Genomic DNA, 19,436 nt, shown 5'->3' on the forward strand with positions numbered 1-19,436 from the left:
CTTCAAACTGTCTTCCTTCTTCCTTCCCTTCCCTGCCCCTCTGTGTTGATCTTCAGTGTTTCACAACAAATGGATACTCTCTGAAAGAACATTATTGCATACTCCCTGTCTAGGTATTTGATTTCTTTCCTTTTTTTTTTTTGAGACAGAGTTTCACTCTTGTTGCCTAGGCTGGAGTGCAATGGCGTGATTTTGGCTCACTGCAACCTCCATCACCCGGGTTCAAGTGGTTCTCTTGTCTCAGCCTCCTGAGTAGCTGGGATTACAGGCATGCACCACCACACCCGACTACTTTTTTGTCTTTTTAGTAGAGACAGAGTTTCACCATGTTGGTCAGGCTGGTCTTGAACTCCTGACCTCAGATGATTCGCCCTCCTCGGCCTCCCAAAGTGCTGGGATTACAGGTGTGAGTCACTGCGCCCGGCCAGGTATTTGGTTTTATTAAATGAAAAACTTTATCGAAAATAAAACACTGTAATTTTAATAGGCATTATCTTGGAATGATATGTATACTATTGGAATGACTTTTGAAAAATAAAAAATCTTGATTGTAGGCAGTTGGTTAGGGAAAGATGTCATGAAGTCTGTGAATTTCCGGGCTTTTTAACATGGAAGTTTAAACAAATCAATCTTTCTCTTTTTTGTGCCTTAAGAAATTATCTCCTGTCTAGATGTGTCATAAATCTTACAATATCTTCTAGAATTTTGAGCTTTAATTTTTTACATTTATGTAGTCAAAATCTGAATTTATTTTTGTGTATGGAGGGAGATAGTGTTATTTTTATTTTTTCAATAAAGTAATGTATATTTTTACTATCAAAAATGATGTTATCTGCATCTTTGCTTTAATGATTTGTTATGCCAAAGTCACATCATAAGCGATGCCTCCATGGATATGTGGTTCTATTTCTGAGCTATTATGTACCTAGTTATAAACCTGCAGTCAGGCAATCAGGATTCACATTTTGGCACTGCTACTCACTAGTGGTGTAATCTGCTGGATTGCTAGATTGTGGCAATTTTCAGGGTCCTAGTAGAGAGGATCACTAGTAGATTCTTGTGTATTGCATTTACAGGCTCAGTGTGGCTGGTAAAACTGACTGGGGTCTGATTTGATGCCTTCTGTCTTCTCAAGAACAGGTGCACCCTGGCCAGGGCATGGTGGCTCACACCTGTAATCCCAGTACTTTGGGACACTGAGGCGGGTGGGTCCCTTGAGGTCAGGAGTTTGAGACCAGCGTGGCCAACATGGCAAAACCCCATCTCTACTAAAAATACAAAAATTAAGGCCGGGCGCGGTGGCTCAAGCCTGTAATCCCAGCACTTTGGGAGGCCGAGACGGGCGGATCACGAGGTCAGGAGATCGAGACCATCCTGGCTAACACGGTGAAACCTCGTCTCTACTAAAAATACAAAAACTAGCCGGGCGAGGTGGCAGGCGCCTGTAGTCCCAGCTACTCGGGAGGCTGAGGCAGGAGAATGGGGTAAATCCGGGAGGCGGAGCTTGCAGTGAGCTGAGATCTGGCCACCCAGCCCGGGCGACAGAGCGAGACTCCGCCTCAAAAAAAAAAAAAAAAAAAAAAAATTAGCCAAGTGTGGTGGTACACTTGTAGTCCTAGCTACTGGGAAGGCTGAGGCAGGAGAATCACTTGAACCTGGGAGGCAGAGGTTGCAGTGAGCCGAGATTGCACAACTGCACTCTAGCCTGGGCAACAGTGTTAGGCTCCATTGCAAAAAAAAAAAAAAAAAAAAAAAGAGAGAGAGAGAGAGGGAGCAGGTGCACCCTTCGAGTTTAAGTTAGGACCCTTGCTGACATTAACCCACAGAGACCTTGTGAGAAACTTCAGCTCTGGAAGGACTGTCTCCCAGGCTGCTGAGATCTAGTCTCTACCACCTCAATTACAAAGATACTGCATATTCCTGGCATCTTCTTCCCCAAATTTACATTTAAATTTCCCCATCCCCCCAAAATATCTTGTATACATGTTTTTATTTTTATATTTTAATTGTACATTGTATCTCTGTCTTTTAAAATATAGAACAGTATCTCATGTTTTTGGAGGTCAAAATGAATTTGCTATATTCTCACCTGTCGGAGTTCACATTTAAGACAACATCTCTCATTTCAAGGTTGCCATCTCTAAATTGAACCGTGTTTGTATTTACACCAGTGAAAATGAATACGTGTCATTAAAATAGAACTCTCTATCCTACCAACAAGCCAAAACCTAAAAACAAACAAAATACCCCCAAAAAAGACACAAGTGAGATTGATTTCTACCATTAAAAAAATTATTCAGACAGACAAGTATTCTAATATTTGTGGTCATCTAGATTATTCAAATTTTATTAATTTTATGTTTGCGTACTTCTATCAAAGTGTGCAAACCCTGGATAGTTTTAAAGATTGTACAATAATAACTTTTTTTTTTTGTTCTGCAGTTGGAAGGGGCTGAGTAGCTCACTGTTGATGACATTTGTCAGTCTCCACGTATATGCGATAGCATATGGAAAAATATGAGAAAACAGTAAATATAGTCATCCTCCATCATAACTTTTGCTAGCTTTGGTCTATTTGCTCACCTATTTAAGAACTTGAGGTAATTACATATCTTGTATTGTTTTCGGGATAGTTACTGATCTTCTCTGGATATTAGTTTCTCTGTCTCTAAAATAGTGACAATAATGACTTTGCAGGGTTCCAAAAGACCCAATGTTTTACTATATAAGGATTTCACACCACCAGAATTGCCAGTTCTGCCAATTGGCTAAAAATTGAAAACATCATTGGTTATTAGTATTATAGTTTCCCACTTTGTTGCAAAGAGTAGGGTTTGAAACATTTGTGTGTTATATTCTTATATATTTCCAAGAGATGTTTATTTAATGAGGAATATTTATAAATGCCATATACACATTTCAATACTTCAAATGATTAAACATTAGGAGTTCACAATCTCTGTTAGTCGTGTTTCTTCTACTAACTACATTATTCAAGTTACTAATCATGATATTGAGGTTTTGAAGAGAACAGGCAGATTGCCTTGTAGAATGGCTTGACTTTTCAATCACTGAAAATGACTAGAGAATTTCATGCAATAGGTTAGAATAGGGTGTGTTGAAAGGGAAAGTGTGAAGAAAGAATAAAGTAGTATTCTGTTTTCTGTTTACCCCTTCCTGATTCTAGCTCATTTGATAAATTGTGTCCAATGATATCTCACAGAAATATAATATTTACTTAATTTCCATAAGGTATTTAGCAAGGAATTATTCTTAAATATGGTTAAGGAGATAAATTTACAATTAACCCTCACTCAATTTGAGCGTTTTGTGCTTGCCGATTTTACAGAAGGCAAGTATGAAGCTCTTTCCAGAAGTTTACTTTAGGCCACATGGATTCAACCTTCTCCCCTGAAACAGAACTCTAGTATCATCTTGTAATAGGCTGGAACTGAATTGAGGTCAGAAGGAGGGAAGAAGATAAACTTACTCAAGGACAAATTTTCCATTGAGATGAAAAGGTGATCATGAGGTTTTTTAAAATTTCAAAGAAATGTAACTTTTTAGTGAAGATACATGGAGAGCATGGAAAGATGGCAACATCTCAGAAACTGTAGAGTGAGTCTAGGTCCTTGGCCTTGTGGAAAATTGGAATAATCCTAATTTTGCATTCACTAGAAGCTCTAGTGACCCAGACATTTTGTCTTTCTATAGCTTTCTACTACTGTCCTTTTAGGATCCTGTGTGAATCTTACGTTTATACTCCACCATGACAAAGGACTTTCAAAGGGAAAGAAAAGAGAAAAAGGGAAGCAGGTAACTTTCATAGCACAGACAAAAATATTCAAATATGATTTTACATTATACTTCACTTTGAAAAGGCAAAGGTGGAGAAAAAACTTTAATGGAAAAGAACACGTTGAAAGGTAAAATTTTGTGGTGAAAATCAAGTCCTCATCAAACCAAAGCTTGAAGAGACTGAAAATAACTAGGTTACCAAGAATACATGGTTGATGAGGTAGCAAAAGAAAAATTGAGGAGAAAAGAGTGGAAGAATTATGGGCAAGGCCTGATGGAAATGAAATATCTGGATGCCATATAGCAATATGATTGGGTTAGCTTGTTCTATTAAAATGGGAAGAGCACTTCATGAAGACACCATTTTGATTGGTAAACTTTCTATGTTCAGGCTCTCCAGGGCTATGTTTTAGATCAGCCAGTCCTTTGTCAGACTAACACGGTAACAGTTAGTACAGCACGAGAAATGACATCTTTATGGGACCGTTATCCAAAGAATGAGGTAGCAAATAAGACACTTAGAATTTCATGGATTATCCAGAACAGCTATAGTATCACTCAGAGATAACTGCAATCAATTGAGTTTAAAATACATTCAATGAGGCAACCATGCTGCTGAAAAAAAGAAATAAAATAGCATTAAAAGAGACATCAGACTGAAGCCTGAATTTGATTTGAGCTGAGTCAAGGAGACAGAAAGCTGTGCTGAAAAAATATTAGATAAACTTCCTTTGTTTTGTGATAATTTTTTCCAAATTTCTATTGGTATCATCTGGAAAGAGGCTCAGTATATTAGACATTAGTCTGACACAAAGATCGGTAGGAAAAAGATAATAAAATACTTCTTAGGAGAAAGTCAAGGAACAAAGGGAAGCAAGAATCTTTTGCAGCAGAGACAAAAATATTCAAATAAGATTTTTTTTTTTTTTTGAGATGGAGTCTTGCTCTGTTGCCCAGAACAGAGTGCAGTGGCACAATCTCTGCTCACTGCAGGTTCAAGCGATTTTCCTGCCTCAGACTCCTGAGTAGCTGGAATTACAGGTGCATGCCCAGCTAACTTTTGTATTTTCAGTAGAGACAAGACTTCACCATGTTGGTCAGGGTGATCTTGAACTCTTGACTTTGTGATCTGCCCTCCACAGCCTCCCAAAGGGCTGGGATTACAGGTGTGAGCCACTGCACCCAGACCTCAAGTAAGATTTTACATCAATTTTCTCCACTCTGAAAGATAGGGAAGGACAAAAACAAAGGTAACATTGGATAGAGAAAATCAAGTCCCTTTCAATGCCAAAGGCTGAAGGATTGGGAATAACTTAAGTAATTATCATATGGTTGGAAATGAAGCAAGAGAATTATTGGGGAGAAAAAGGATAGAAGAGTTATGAGCAACATCTGAAGGAAAGAAATAGCCAGATGTCATTAATTTTAATAACAATTTTAATAAATAGTCAGTATCTTCAGCCTATGTCAAATAAATTCTTGAATATATATTTTTCTTTAAGAAAAATATAGCAAATTAAAAAATAGGTCCTTCCTTCCAGTTTGGACAGCTTCTACTATAGTTATGAGAATAATGCCATTACTTTGCTGTGTACATTGTCATTTAAGATATTTATTTAAAAAAAAAAAAAAAACCTTTTTAATGCTGACCTCTACAATATCTTGATGCAGGCTTTTTTTCCCCTCCTTTTTTAATGAGAAAAGTCATGTTGTTGAACATGCACAAACCACTTTCTAATGTTCTTTAACCTCATACCATTTAGCCTTGCCTCTCCAAAGAGATATATTTCAGTAAGTGGCCCATTAACATTACATAGAGGAAGAGTCTCATTTTTTTTTTTTCACTGAATCCCTTGTTAGACATCCCTGGAGTTTGTACTGATAGAACAACCCGAAGCTCTTTAGCAAATGGTAGCTTCAAATCAGTGCCAGTTCCAGCGCTCAATCATGCAACCCAAGCTCACAGAAGACACTGTTTACACAATGGTAATCAACAGAGTAAATTTAGAATATCCTAGAATAAATTATGATAAATGTCCTGCTTTAGGATGATAACTTAACGGATCAGACACTGACTATCTCCTACAGAGAGGGTGAATTGATGAGCTCTCTTTTCAGTGAGCAATTATGATCCAATTTTCTGAAGATGTTAAATTCAAGTTGGATATTTTCAAACAGTTTTCTTTTAACTCAAAGTTTATGTTTTAAAAGTTAAGAATAATCGTGGTCTCTTGTGGATCAAGGAATAAACTGCTTACAACAAAAGAGTAGCAAGGTCTTGCTGGCAAGATGATGGCTTTCTGGTGTTCTTCCTACCAACAGAGTGACCTCCTGATCTCTAGAAGGAATCCAGAGACACAGTTCCTAAAGGCTTCTTTTCTCTATGGTTAGAGTGACTGGCCAACATCCCCACAAATCTATCAAAGCAGGATTTTTTTTTTTTTTTTTTTTTTTTGGTGTCTTGTTCCTTGGGATTTCATTTCCACATGTAAGCCTGAGTAGTCTGTACGGAATCCATGGTTCAACTTTGACTCAGAATCTGCACCCAGCAGCCTCTAGTGAACAAAAACAGCATCCTAACAGATAGATCTAGTTCATTTCAATTTCCATGCATCTTGACCCTTTTCAATTCTCATCATTCAGCTTAACAACTTCATTTTTCACTCTCATGCCTTTTATCCATTTGATTATAGATTACATTTCTCAAAGTGGACCTTTTCCACAGCAGAGTTTTTTTTAAGATTGAAATCACGGAACAAGACTTTTCTTATTTTCAGTTCTTAGCTCCCCAAATCCGGGTTGTAGGAGCAGAAACCAAAAGGGATGAAGTCAGTATTAATTAAATATATCTGCTGTGATAACACATGTATTCATCCAGTTTGAAAAGGACATTACTACCATCGGTGTTTCTTTAAGGAGTTCCATGAGCATGATGTGTTTCTTGTTTGTTTTTGCTTTTGTGACTGAGCCAGCAGTTGAATATATTGGTTAAACAATCTGTTTCTGGACTCAGGTAGAACTGAGTTTTTATCACAACTCTACCACTTAACAATCTTGGTTGAGTTACTTTGTGATCTTGGTTGAGTTATACAGTATCTTTAAACTGTGTCTGTAGATAGAATCAATAACACTGACTTTGAACAAATGCTAGCAGTATAAATGAGAATCACAAATTTAAAGAATTTGGTGTTAGTGGGCAGTCAATAAATAGCAAATATATTGACTATTCTTCTGTTTTTCATCCATGAAAGACCATGTTCCTCTGTGATTCATGTTTCTTAAATTGTTCCCAATAATTGTGAGTTGGTTGTAAGAAAAGTTTGGTATGAGAAAGCAAAAGGGTACAAGACAGGGGTTTCTAATGTGAAAGGGCCTTGTAAACCATAAAGCCCTATATAAATATTATAAAAATGAGAATGTATGTTTTCTTACCAAATAATAAAGACAGTAGCTCATCTTGAAATGTACATGACATGCAGTACCAACTCGGCACCTCTTACAGTAGTAGGAGGACTAGTAATGTCAGAATGGAAGTGGTAAAATGATCCCAGAAGAAAGATGAACATAGGCCAGTGTAGCAGTTTTGCTCTTTTGCTTGCAAATGACAGAAATCTAACTCACAGGGACTCTTTGATGCTCTGATTCACCGGGACTGGGTCAAATATTCACTCCTGAAGTAAGGGGTAGAATCAGCTTCACCAGAACTACATAGGTTGTGTGTTTTTTTCTAGATGGGGTTCTCCTCATGTTTCCCAGGCTGGCTTCAAACTCCAGGGCTCTAGTGATCCTCCCACCTTGGCCTCTCAAGTCGATGGATACAAGCATGTGCAACCATGCCAAACAGAACTACATAGATTGACAGTAGAATAGCAATGCTTTCCCAAGGAAGATTGGGGTGCCCTTACTAAAAAAAGGAGGAATGAAAGACTCTCCAAATATCCCTCCATTTCAGACAGGGTCCTTAGAATCAACAGCAGTATCCTTCAACAGCAAAACATTTCTATAGTTCAAGATCTTCTTTATTCTGTAAAACAGTATGGTGGTGCATTCAGGCATGTCAAGCCTGCTTGTCACATCAATCATATTTTATTTATTTAAAAACTGACACTAATAAAACATTTTCAAGTTTAAAAATCACTGTTCAGATACTGAATAAATACATTAAGAAAATTAGCATGTTAGGAGTTGCTAATGAAGAAAATTAGGACTATATTACACATTTATATGGAAAGATATAACTTCTAATTGATGAAAAAAATCTTATTGCTAAAATGGAAACTTCTTCCTTCAATGGAATATAACATATGCTCCAACTTGCTAGGTCAGAAAACTTGTTAAATGCAAATTATTTTATATAGGGAGCTTCAATCACCATAGAAACTTTATAAATATTTGTTGACATTCATTGTTACTCATATTTACCAAGCACCGTTATTTCACAACTCATAGGATAATTATCATGTATTTATTATACTCATTATTTACTTTCTTTCAAATTATATATACATTTTTAATTTAATTGAATTTTAACTACATATTCACATTGAATTTTAACATATACCTTGAGTTTACAGCTTTCTCACTCTTTCCTTGAGACCACTTTCTGTATTACATATATTTAGTATTTAACTACAGCTCTTTAAAAACATCAAGATGTCACTTCCCAAACAGATCCTGATCTGTAAACCATTTATGTGGATAATTGTGAATTGTTGTGAGATGGTATTGACAAATAAAACATGGCCTCCATTGAAGTGTAATGCCGTGGTGCTATTTGCTGGGAGGGCCATATATTGCCTGGCAGAACTATGTAGATTGAGAGTAGGATGTAAAATAGAGTCTTGGGACAGGCCTTTGGCAGTAGTTCTTAATATTTTGGGTATTACAAACTCTTTTGAAAATCTAACAAGAGCTATGAATCTTTACCTTTAAAATATCCACATGCACACACCTTTACTTGCTTAGAATATTGAGATCTCACGAAGCTATTTATGTATCCTGAGGAGTCCCTACGATCTAACAGGACTTGAGCCCCTCTAGGGTTTACCTCCATATTCTGGAGAAGGTCTGTGAGGCTTTCACGACCCCAAGAAATTTTACAGTCTTGGGCTAAGTCCTAGTCACTCATCTATTTTATTCATTTATTTATCTATTCACTTAGTCATTTATTTATTCTGCAAGTTGATGACTATACTGCTGTGAAAAGTGCTGTGGTAAAGCATAGCATGTTCAGGAAGAGCCGTTCATTCAATAGTAAGCATTTACTATGTTCATACACTCAAAAGTCACAGTTTTGGAGGAGAACTAAATGAATACCAGCCTTCCTCAGGAAATGACATAGAAGGAAGAAAACCTAATAAACAGCAATAAGCTATCAGATGAGGTCCTAGGTAACTTACCTACATTTTCTCTTTTGATTCTACAACAACTTTGGAAGCTCAACATTATTTTCACCATTTATCAATGAGTCAATTTAGTTTAATGGAGTTTTAATAACCTGCTTGAGGTCATACATAGCAGGGCCAGGGTATTAATCCAATCAACTGCATTTCCAAATCCCAGGATACTCTGCTGTCTTCCTAGGGTAGCATACATTCAGGTTTGCTCACATGGCAGAGTCAAGTCAGAACTCCTTGCCTGGTGGTATGTAATGCATCCATTTCATTGAAAAATACTATGCATATCACCTACCTTCTGAAACATAGAAAGAAAAATTAAAAAAAAAATTACACATATTATGCAGAGACAGCCTTCCCAGGGCAAAATATGCTGGCCCACCATTCAAAGGACCTTGAATTAAGTTTTTTCATTGGCTATTTGCATTTATGTGACTTTGACTAGTAACTGACCCTCCAACGGCTTTAGTATCTGAATCTACAACTGGAGTTAAACCACATGATCTTTCAGGTCTTTTGAGCTTTAGGCTTTTGTGATAGCTGCACTCAGATTATCCAGCTATTAATAAAGTTCAACAATTTAAAGATTGATAAGTAGATTATATCTGTGGACATATTTTTCATCAATCTAATTAAAAAGAGAACTATTTATATTAGTGGACCTTAACATATCAAAAACACTGGAAACAAATAAGAGGCAGAGAAACTACTCACATATAATTTATCAATTTCCCGAAGAATTCACTACTTAAGTGTCCTTCATTTCTCTCTTTACAAATGAAAAGATTCAATGTTGAAGAGGAGGAAAGATTTGTCCAAATTTACAATCTAGTTAGTGACCCTTATATGAAACTCAAACCCAAAATTCTGCTCTTTTAATATCACATTGCAGGAGCTCTTTCTTAGGCCACCACCCAGGGCCAGATCCTTCCTTTCACTCCAGTAGATTTCCTTCCTGGTGCTGTGGTTTGGCTGTGTGCCCACCCAAATCCCACCTTGAATTGTAATAATTCCCACATGTCAAAGGCAGGGCCAGGTGGTGGTTTCCTCCATACTGTTCTTATGGTAGTGAATAAATCTCATGAAATCTAATGGTTTTATAAATTGGAGTTCCCCTGCACAAGATCTCTTGTCTGCCACCATGTAAGATGTGACTTTGCTTCTCCTTTGCCTTCTGCCATGATTGTGAGGCCTCCCCAGCCACGTGGAGCTGTGAGTCCATTAAATCTCTTTCCTTTAAAATTACCCAGTCTCAAGTATGTCTTTATTAGCAGCATGAGAACAGATTAATACACCTGGTTTGCCTGAAGGAAGGCTCTCCAACAAATTTATTCTGCTCCTTAGCACCAGATTACCATCCAGAAAACCTAACTTCCATACGTCTGCTCTACCGCTTTACATCTCTAACACCCCTCACTGAACACAGAAGATCATTGAAGCCCATTCTATTTAAAGCCCACTGACTCTGGCTCTATCTCTCTATTGGGACATCTCTCCATCTTCAATCCCACACGAGTTTCAGGCCTGACAATCATGCCTCCTCCTCTGTTAAGACTTCCTTATTTCTCCTAGCTCGAGGAGCATCTCCGTGCTTGGAGTTTTCGAACATTATAACTCTCATACAGCAACTCTCCTCCTTTACCCAGTGCTGCAGTTATTGGTGTGCTTTGTGTTTGTTTCACTACAAACTTCTGGAGTAGGAGTTCAAGGGTAAAGTGATTAGCATGGGGTCTGGTGCTTTGAAGAAAGCCGTAAGTATGAATTCTCCTTCTCAAACATTTTCTTCCCTCACACCTCTTCCCACAGTATCTCTCAGACAGACAGAACTCAGTAGGTGTTTATTTTTGGAAAGATGGGTGTAGTTGGTCAGTTCTGGAATCGAGGCCATCTCTGAACCCCATCCTCTGTGCCTGCTGCTCCCCTGCCTGTCCTGACTTTCCTACTGACGCCCACTGGTGTGTGTCCCAATGTCTCTTCAAGGTCAGCCTGGATGCTGACTCCTTTCCATCCATACTGCTGTTCCCACCACCGTTTCTCCTGCCTCTGAATTCTGTCAGTGTAGGTGGTCTGTTTCAGTGAATTGGCATTTAATCCTGCATTATTTCTGCTTTTATAAAATTTTCATTTGTCCAGTTTCTCCAACTTTAGGACGTGAGACCTTCCTTATATGTACCTTTCAATATATTTTCACACATGGAATTAGTCAAAATTAGTTAATTCGGAGAATTTTAATAATGCTTTGAGCCTACTGGCACACAATATTTTATAAACTTGCTCATACTCTGGTCTCCAGAAATAGTTACTGACGCTTCCCAAAACTGCTTGATTTCTCCTTGTACACAAAGCATTTGAAAATTATTTTCCTCCTCATCATTAATTAAATCCCAACATACATCCCTTAAAATATAGGACGCTGGGATGTAAAGCCACCGCCTAATTAAGGGAAGCAAACATGAATTACTATTGCCGGACCTCCCTTCTCCCTGCTTTTCCATAGCTGTGGCCCGTTGGAATCTCTTAACCATGTGGAAGAGAGACTGACTGATTTTTCTCATAGAAACACGGAGAATTTTGCTGCTCTCATGACACATAGCTGGACACCATAAAATGTGGGCATGAACCTTTTTACCTGGTTCCAAATACTCTTTAAGTCTCTGTCCCCTTCTCTGACTAGAATAGCCACAGTCATAGAGAAGCGTGCAGGCTTCCACAGTCACTTGTATCCCTAATGATGACCTATGTTGCCTAGAAAGTCTCCTTCCAGCAGCCTGCAATGATCTTAACGTTAGTGTCCCCTGCCCCCAATTCGTGTGTTGAAATCCTAACTCCCAATGTGATGGTATTAGGAGGTGGGGAGTTTGGTAGGTCATTGGGTCATGAGGGTGGATCCGTCACGAATGGTAGTGCCTTTATAAAAGAGACTCACTCTGTTTCTGCTCTGTGAAGATACATCAAGAAATATGACCATCCACAACCTGCATGAGGGCCCTCACCACAACCCAGTCATGCTGGCAAACTGGTCTCAGACTTTCAGCTTCCAGAACTGTGAGAAAATGTATTTCTCTTGTTTAAGCCTCTCAAATCTATGGTAATTTAAGAACCCTAACTAAGACAGAGCTTGTCCTTTGTATGGATTTTCAAGCCTAAAACTACTGACTTTGAGACAAGTGATGAAAGGAAAATAGCTTTCTATATGGTTTGGGAGACTGGGGACATGTGGGTGACATTGGTCAGTTAGTGACTGCAGGAATCTGTGTGTGGTGGGGTGCATGACGAAAAAACTTGGAAAAGAATTGCCTGTTACTAAATAGAACTGTGACAGCACAGTTTTTAGGTATAATTATGAAGCTTAATTATTACCAGGAAACCCTAGCTACAATGTTTTATTATGGCCTTTAAGAACATATTTATAGATACTTTCTTTTCCTCTTTTTGAGTGAAGAATTAGCATTGGTCAAATTTTCTTCAGTTTCATCTTTCAGTAACACTTTTTTTTTTTTCATTTTTCTGCTACTATCTTCATGCACTTATTAAAAAATCACCTAGTCCCTTGTATTGTCATATTTTAATCAGTGCCTTTGTAATACGGACATACATGGCCAAAGGAGCAATGACTCAAATATGAGTTTGTGAATAATTGATCATTTAGGAGGAAATATGCCCCCAAGAACACACCCTCCGTGTAAAGATACAAAATGATAAAACATGTGGCTTATATGATTGCAAGTTAGTCTCAAGAAAATAAATACCATCTTTTGTATTTCTAAATGCTCTGATTCTCACTTTGCATGATTGACTGAAAAAACTAAAGAGAATTTACTCATTCACAGAGAGTTAACATTATTCATACACATATGTATTTCACGCTATAAAATAATCTCAAACTCTCCTGTTGCTATTTTTTTTCCATTCCACAGACCTCATTACACTAAGTAAAAAATAAATGGAGTAAGCATGTACGTGAGGGAGAACTTTACAAGCAGATAAGTCTTCCACTGTTGAAACCCTGCCAAAGTCAAACTGTGCAGTTTATTTTCAAAGAAAGAGTGGTTATCACTTGCATACACCACTCCAGCTTGCCTCATGCCAGATAAAATTAATGGCTAAAAACTTCTACTTGACTTGAAAACAAAATCTTAAATACTAAAACCTGATCTTTATCAGGCCGTTATAGGAGAAGATGACATCTCTATGCCAACCGCAGATATCTATTTATAAAAGAAAGGAGTTGTACTTTGGCAATCATATTGCAGACCAATAAAACAATCCAAATCACTCCTCAGACACTGCAATCTACATGACTGCATTATGCTCACAACATGAAAAGGATGAAAAATAACTGACTATTCAAATACGTATTGATTTGGATCATTAGATTACAGTTACATTGGGGCATATCTCCAGTAACTTTTCACTAGCATGTTTTCATTGCACAGTTGAAGCTAGTTAAATCTGCTCCATTGATTTCTTATTTCAGTGAACTGCTGGACATTTTTGCGGGGAGGGAGATTAAGTAGTTTATACAGTGACACAATAAACAACTCAATTTCTAAAATTAGAATCTAATTATCAGGTGGCAAAAGCCTTGAGGACATAAAATATGTTACCTGAACTAAATAGATTGCTTTATATAAAGTAAAAAGAAAAAGTGAAAAATATTAGTAGTAATATTTTAAGTAAATATCAATGGAGTGAGTGTGACAGATACTATTTCTTGTTTCATCAGGAATTATACTTTCTAAGTAGTTATACTGATCCAAAATAATAATAATGTAATTAATTTCAAATGTACATTTATATATCATGATATATATACAAATCACCATCTTCATAAATATCACTCTTTAATATGTGAAATGTTTGGTATTTTTATATATAGACCAGTTATACAGTGACAAGAGGTTGACCATAAGAAAAAAAGACTGAAATTCTTTGACTGGAAAGTGCTGTAATTACCTTTCCCCTTTCAAAGAGTTTGTTTCACATTGCATGACTGCTGTCATGTTCAAAAATAAGTCCATTATAAAGTTAGACACTAGGTGGCAATAGAAACCCCCTTTGCTACTTTTGTTCATTACCCTTGCATTTGAATTGCACTCTCTCTGACTTTTGAGTTTCACATAAAAATTAAAAACAGGAAAACAACCACATTTCTATCACTCCTCTCTCATCATCATATTCCCTTTCCTTATGATGAAAGATTATGTTTCAGGTGAACCAAAATATTTCATGTGCCTATGATGCAGGATTTGGAAAATAAGTTCATTACGTTTGTTATATTTGTCATTTGCGTATTTAGCACTGTAGATGGTATGTTTGTTTATAAATACTAAACAATGTATTAACATTTTATTGAACCAAAATAAGTTGTATGCTTTAATGCAAGCATCTGTGTATGATACATCAAATTCAATTCATGAAATATCTTAATATTGATGACTTACGTACCTTTTTAGCACTGCATTTCTCATAAACATTTTCTCCTAAAGTGAATAACAAGAAGCAGTCTTATTGCCAATAAAGATTAAAGATGTGATTTTCCTAAGATAACGTAAACTGGGAGGAAGAGAAGTATTCTGAGAAGCAACAGAAATTTAATATGATAGTATTCATTAGTATTATCCATAAAACCACTGTCAGAATATTTTTAAATTTTTATGTAAAATGGCATTGAGGATTTCAGGGGGAAGGAAGGGCACCGTATTTGAATATTGAAGTATCAGTCAAAATGAACATTTATTTTGTTGGCTGGCTCTACTGTATTACCAGCACATTTACCTTGTACTACACAAACTAGGCTGACCACCAATTCAATTCAAACTGCTGTACTTGATGTACGGGGTTTGTATGGTTTAAGCCCCTGGTTACTTTCAAGTTTGCTTCTCTTGTTCTTTACCTTGCCGAGGTTTACGTAGGTTGAATTTGGAAGGATTTTTTTCCCAGTGAATTGATTATAGATTTTTTTTTTTAAGTTTGGTATATGGCCAAGTTTCTAAGATTGTCTTCTTGATTATTTGCTGACAGTATTAATTGATGATACTCTAGAGACTGAGTAATTTTGAAAATATACATTTTCACTGTATCAAATTAAAAACTCATCCCAGATTAAAGGAATCTAAAGAGACAACCAAATGTACTGCGTTATTTTTTATTGGATCCTGGATCAGAAACAATAAAGCATTGAGGAATGACTGTCTACTAAATAATACGTTTCTTGGGTATGTGATATTATAGTTTTGTAGGAGAAAATTCTTGTTCTTAAGGTGATATATGCTAAACTATTTGGGGCTAAAATGTTATGTTGACTGTACCTAATTTTCAAGTGGATAAGCACAAAAAAGTATACATAGAGATGAAGAAAGAAAAAAGCAAATGAAGTAAGTTGTTAAAAAAAGGATGACCCTAAGATATGTTAGTGTTCATTGTATCACTCTTTACATCTTTCAGAATAAAAAATTAGGAAAAAATCAATCATCTTTATCTCTGGAAGTACACAGTAGAAAATATATATTACTATTCTTTTATTTTCTACTTGTCCAGAATGAATCTACCATTTTCTCTAGATGAACTGTACTCCAGATATTCTAAGGTTAATATTTACTTGATTTTTTGTGACTGACAAAAATTTTGTCTTATGGGTAAGATAAGAATGATATTTGTTTCTTGAACAGATTGTAAGGCATGAAGAAGGAAAAAACTCACTAGGTTTTATAAGAAAATCTATTCCTTCTTCTATAATCCCAACTGTCCCAAGCTGAATCACTAGGCATTGGATACACAGTGTGCTATCAGAGGCTGAGTCATCCCTGCTGCAAATCGAAACTGTGGGTCTAAAAAGAATTTTCTCATCTAACCCAGAACTTCAGTCTCCCAGGTGATGTAGTTTTTATGGTGTTATCAGTTTAAAATATTTCCTCATAGAATGTATGTTTATAATAATTTAAATGTCAGTAAATAACTTGACAGAAAAAACTTTTGAAATATGGAATAGGAATTTTGATGACCACGTTTTGCTATAGAAAATTAAACCGGCTCCTGGGAGAGCATGTTAATGAAGAAAACTGTTAACTGTTATATTTTTATTCAGCAAACAGCTATTAAATATTGTTTGTTTATAGTACTCCATCTTATTCAAAAAAGAATTTGAGGCCAAATACGTAGTAAAAGAGCATTTCAGATATGAATGGCTTGGAAAAGGAAATTATATTTGTCACATTAGCACAGGGTAGGGACATCAAAAATATCAAAATCCATGTGTCACGCTTTTAATAAACAAACAGAAATTCAGTTTCGCGATGTATCATATGTCTTCTGAATGGAATCCTAGAAATAAAATATGTATTTTGTTTCTTTGTTGAAATAGAAAAATTTAAGCTATATGATTAAAAATAATGAATATATGTCATTTACATATAAAATATATGCAATATAATATGCATAACATAATTATTGTATGTATATATAATTATGTTACATATAAATATTGTACTATATTTAATTTATGTATAAAATATATATTTTAAATAATATATTTTAATTAATATAATTAATATATTAATATATTTTCATTACTCATTTGTTTATCATATATCTACAAATGTAGCATTTTTATGTTAATTTGGCTTATAAACATATTTATAGCTATTTAAATAATATAGGACTCTATTTTAGATAAAAATATTAATTTTTCCAGAGTGATCTTACACAACTGCTGTTCTCAAACCCTGATATTTGTGTTATAACTTTTTTCATGACTTTATAATTTTTTATTAGGTTTCTTAAAAATTGAATGTAGCTCCCCTGTTTCAAAGTGTGGCCACACCATGGGGTCTCCTGTGACTCTAAATCACTTTCTGAATGTGGATGGGGTGTTTCCACTTATTTGTAGTTGGATCTATCTGAGAAAAACCTTTGTAGGAGCTAAACATATATATATATTTTACATACCATATACAGATGATCATATTACATAGGACACATGTGATAAATTAACAAGGAGAACAACACTTTAGGACAAAAGTTTAAATAATCTTAAGAACATATTTCAGTCGTATTTAAAGGCTTTCAGTCATATTTAAAAGTCATATTTAAAAGCTGGCATAGAAGTGCCTGAGTAAAAAAACTTGAATATTGTGCAGACCACAATGTCTATCTTACATCATCATGCTTATTCTTTAAGACAGTTCCACTGTGCATAAGTGACAGTGAGAAAGGGGGAAAAAGATCATATTACCTCTAAGGAGGAAGCCCCTATGTTATAAGTTAGCTGTTTATTAAGCAAAGAGAGGAGGTTACAATTTACATCTTCCTAATGAAAAGATAAACTCAAGATTCCAAGGGAAAGAAGCTTAATTCTTTTACATCTTGAAACTACATGTTGGAAGAGTTGCAGTGGGTTTTTTTGTTTGTTTGTTTGTTTTTTGCTTCTGTTTTTGTTTTCTCCAGTTTCAAGCAGGCTGTCTTCAGTGGTCAAAGATCAATGCTCGCACCCATTATTCCCATACTCTAATTGCTGCTTCCTGCTAGGTTTGCTATGAAACCAGAAGGACAGACAAGTAGGATTGGCAACACACTGGTGTCCTCTTGTTGCTCCTCTATCTGGGGCTGAGCCACATTATTCTTAGAGACTTCCTACAGGAGATGCTCAAAATTTTAGGAGAGTCAAGACATCCACACATAACTCTGCCCTCTATTTTGATGATATAGAATTTGTTTTCTGAACTTCAGAACCTAGTTTAGGAGATTGCTTAAAATCATGTATGTAAAGGCTGAATTCTCTTGATAAAAGCCTTTTCAGTTGTTCTTTGTGGAATTTTAGCCTAGGGATCGCCATTCAGGCCACACTCTCTCTCTCCATGTGCTCATTTTTCCTACTCATAGAGCAGAAGCAAATTTTCCTGCATTAAGAGCAGAAAAGAAAACAAGATTTTGGAGAGTTTGACTTATTAAAAGCTTTAACTCTTTTCAAACTGTCTCCTTTGAATTGCTCATCAGGCTGAAAAATAGTGATTATGGATAAGAAAATCAAGAGGAAACTGGAGCTCGAGGGCTGGTTTTGAGGAGTGTGGTTTGGGCATGGCTATGCCCATTTTAGCATTTCATTTTCACCTTCAGCCCTTGCCTTGTTTCTAAGCTTGCCCCTTCTGTCAGTCAACATTTATTGTGCAGTTACTATGTGCACATTTATATGACATTCTGGGCACAAGTTTCGTCAAGCAGCAATCTGTCTGACCTTTCCTTAATCCTTTACACTACCAAAGTTTTTCTATATTAAATGCCTACTGTGGTTTGCAGCTCAAGCAAAAAGTATTTTTATAAACATGATCACTTTCATGAAGACTGTGGTTCTGTAAACCAAAGGAATGATCCAAATGGTAGATGTTTATGATATTAAGGGTGATAACTAATTTAAGCTAAGTCAAACTTCAGCTTTTTACCTGTTGAAATACTCAGAGAACTTTCTCTTTCTAGCAAGCCCCTCTTGATTTTGACCAAGGAAAGTACAAGTTATTAACCAGTCAAAGAACACTGGGTCTTTGTCCCATGTTCCTAATTATTCCTTGGTTAAAGTACCCTCTTCTATCATTGTTATCGATTGGACAGGAAGGTAACATTTTTTAAAAAGTGTCTTTAATAAAATGAATTAAATTACTCCTCATGCTAGTGCTTCTCCAACTTACTGAGGTGAAAATCTGTTCCAAAGTTCTGATGCCCTTTATAGCACATCAGAAAATATTACATCATATGAAGTAGGAACATTTTTATCCCAGCAGAAATCTGACTATATATGAGTTATACATCTATAGCCTTAAACTTATGAGTCCGTGGTAACAAATATTCTCATGCTAAGTTTTTATGTTAATGTCTTCCTGCTGGTTATTTATTTTGTCCTTTGCTAGCAGTTGCTGGCAGCCAGGCAGTTGCACGTTCCACAGGTTAAAGAAAAATTTATACGAGTAAAATTTAAAATTGAAAACATATTATCCATGGATAATATGTCTTTTCTGAGAAATAGAAAAAGACGGCAGCTATTTTATCAGTAGGAAACCTGTGTTACCCTTGGGATGCTCATGTCCTGCAGTGGCTTTCTTGAGTGTCACTCACCTGGCTGGTTGTTAGACTGTGGAAAAGAAGCAGATGTGAGTGCCACAGAGGTGACAGCTCTGTGCTGCTTCTCAATGTATCTTGATCTTTGTTTGTTTGTTTTTCACATTAATTGTTTTCAAGTTTTTTTTTTTTTTT

The sequence above is a fragment of the Piliocolobus tephrosceles genome, chromosome 3 (genome assembly GCF_002776525.5).
Source record: "Piliocolobus tephrosceles isolate RC106 chromosome 3, ASM277652v3, whole genome shotgun sequence".
Taxonomy (NCBI): Eukaryota; Metazoa; Chordata; class Mammalia; order Primates; family Cercopithecidae; genus Piliocolobus; species Piliocolobus tephrosceles.